The sequence below is a fragment of the Callorhinus ursinus genome, unplaced genomic scaffold (assembly GCF_003265705.2).
Source record: "Callorhinus ursinus isolate GAN/ISIS: 27379988/994484 unplaced genomic scaffold, GSC_fseal_2.0 scaffold17, whole genome shotgun sequence".
Classification (NCBI taxonomy): domain Eukaryota; kingdom Metazoa; phylum Chordata; class Mammalia; order Carnivora; family Otariidae; genus Callorhinus; species Callorhinus ursinus.
This window is the reverse complement of record NW_027397079.1, coordinates 31,041,212-31,043,554: the sequence shown is the minus strand read 5'-3', so window position 1 is coordinate 31,043,554 and position 2,343 is coordinate 31,041,212. Positions and strand designations below refer to the sequence as shown.

Genomic DNA, 2,343 nt, shown 5'->3' with positions numbered 1-2,343 from the left:
TGGGCTGGACACTGAGCCAAGTGCAGTAGAGACAAGGCAGAAGAGGATTCATATTCACCACAGCCTGATGAAGAAGGTGCACATTATTCCCATTTGCAGATGCGGAAATCAAGGCACAGTAATGTTATGTGACTTTCCCATGATCCAAAAGCTCAAACCTGCACAGTCCACCACCAAGGCCCATGCTCCTACCTCTTCATCTGACAGCAGGGTAACGTCCCACTTCAAGGTGAGAGCAGCGTGGCCTGAGGCCTAGAATAAGGCCTAACATTACGTGGGGTGTGGGGGGGGCGGGGGGAGTATAGAAGCAGGCACATTCGCTCCATCAGCTTGGTGAAGCTGGGATAAAGAAAAACCTTCAAGTGGCTGTGGGCCTGGCTGCGTTCCGTCTGCTCCGTCGCCTTCTTCCCTAAGCGCTGCCAGGCCGGCCGCCATGGCAAACATGGCCGACACCAAGCTATACAACATCCTGGGCGTCCCGCCCAGCGCCAGCGAGAACGAGCTGAAGAAGGCATACAGAAAGTTAGCCAAGAAATACCATCCTGATAAGAATCCAAATGCTGGTGACAAATTCAAAGAAATCAGTTTTTCATATGAAGTACTGTCAAATCCTGAGAAGCGTGAATTATATGACAGATATGGAGAACAAGGTCTTCGGGAAGGTAGAGGTGGAGGTGGTGGCATGGATGATATTTTCTCTCACATTTTTGGTGGGGGATTGTTCGGCTTCATGGGCAATCAGAGTAGAAGTCGAAATGGCAGAAGAAGAGGAGAAGACATGATGCATCCACTTAAAGTGTCTTTAGAAGATCTGTATAATGGCAAGACAACCAAACTACAACTTAGCAAGAATGTACTCTGTAGTGCATGCAGTGGCCAAGGTGGAAAGTCTGGAGCTGTTCAGAAGTGTAGTGCTTGTCGGGGTCGAGGTGTACACATCATGATCAGACAGCTGGCTCCAGGAATGGTACAACAGATGCAGTCTGTGTGTTCTGACTGTAATGGAGAAGGAGAGGTAATTAATGAAAAGGACAGCTGTAAAAAATGTGATGGGAAGAAGATGATTAAAGAAGTCAAGATTCTTGAAGTCCACGTAGACAAAGGCATGAAACATGGACAGAGAATTACATTCACTGGGGAAGCAGATCAGGCCCCAGGAGTGGAACCAGGAGACATTGTTCTTTTGCTACAAGAGAAGGAACATGAGGTGTTCCAGAGAGGTGGGAATGACTTGCACATGACATATAAGATAGGACTTGTTGAAGCTCTATGTGGATTTCAGTTCACATTTAAGCACCTTGATGGACGTCAGATTGTGGTGAAATAGCCCCCCGGAAAAGTAATTGAACCAGGATGTGTCCGTGTAGGTCGAGGGGAAGGAATGCCACAGTATCGTAATCCCTTTGAAAAAGGTGATCTCTACATAAAGTTTGACGTGCAGTTTCCTGAAAACAACTGGATCAGCCCAGACAAGCTTTCTGAGCTAGAAGATCTTCTGCCATCTAGACCAGAAGTTCCAAACATAATTGGAGACCCAGAGGAGGTAGAGCTTCAAGAATTTGATAGCACTCGGGGCTCAGGAGGTGGTCAGAGGTGTGAAGCCTATAATGATAGCTCTGATGAAGAAAGCAGCAGCCATCATGGGCCAGGAGTGCAATGTGCCCATCAGTAAACTCTGCAGACAGATTGCACAGGTGGATTTTCTTTCCACGTTTGCCGGGTTTGCTTTCAGCGATCCAGCTGGAGTGTCTGGTCAGTCCAGATGAACTGATGGGCATCTGTTGGTCTATGTGTAACTTTTAAAATTGGTATAGTTATCTACAGAGTGTATAATTTAAACTAACCACAAAGCTTTACATCTTCATTTTGACTGTTCTGTAGCAGAATAAAGCACTTGAAAGGAAACAAGACTCCCTTTCACACATGGGTTATAAGTTTCAGTCCTGGTATCTGTGCTTGATTTTTATCAGTTTTGTGTAGATTTTATGTTTCATATTTTAAATCCAAATCCCACATTGTAAAGTCTGTGTACAATTTGTCCTGAAGCTTTGTGTTTGGCTGCACCTGCGTAAGCTGCTACAAATAGAATAAAGAATTTCATAGCCTGTATCTATCATTTAGATGCATGGAAAAATGGGCTTTGTACATAATGGGTTTGGAGCTGACTGGGAACAATGGAAAAAAAAAAAAAAACATTAGCTGTGGTTGTAAAGTCCTCCTCCCCCCTTTTCTTTACCATCTTGTGAAAGGTTTCTGAAACTCGATAATAAAAAGCAGTTGGTATAAAAAAAAAAAAGAAAAAGAAAAACCTTCAAGTGAGGCAGGAATGAGTAATTGACGAGC

At 44.5% G+C, this 2,343-nt stretch overlaps 1 pseudogene; it reads left to right on the top strand.

Annotated features, from left to right (window-relative positions):
- Nucleotides 1-418: 418 nt before the first annotated feature.
- Nucleotides 419-2,109, top strand: LOC112834847 (dnaJ homolog subfamily A member 2 pseudogene; annotated as a pseudogene).
- Nucleotides 2,110-2,343: the final 234 nt, after the last annotated feature.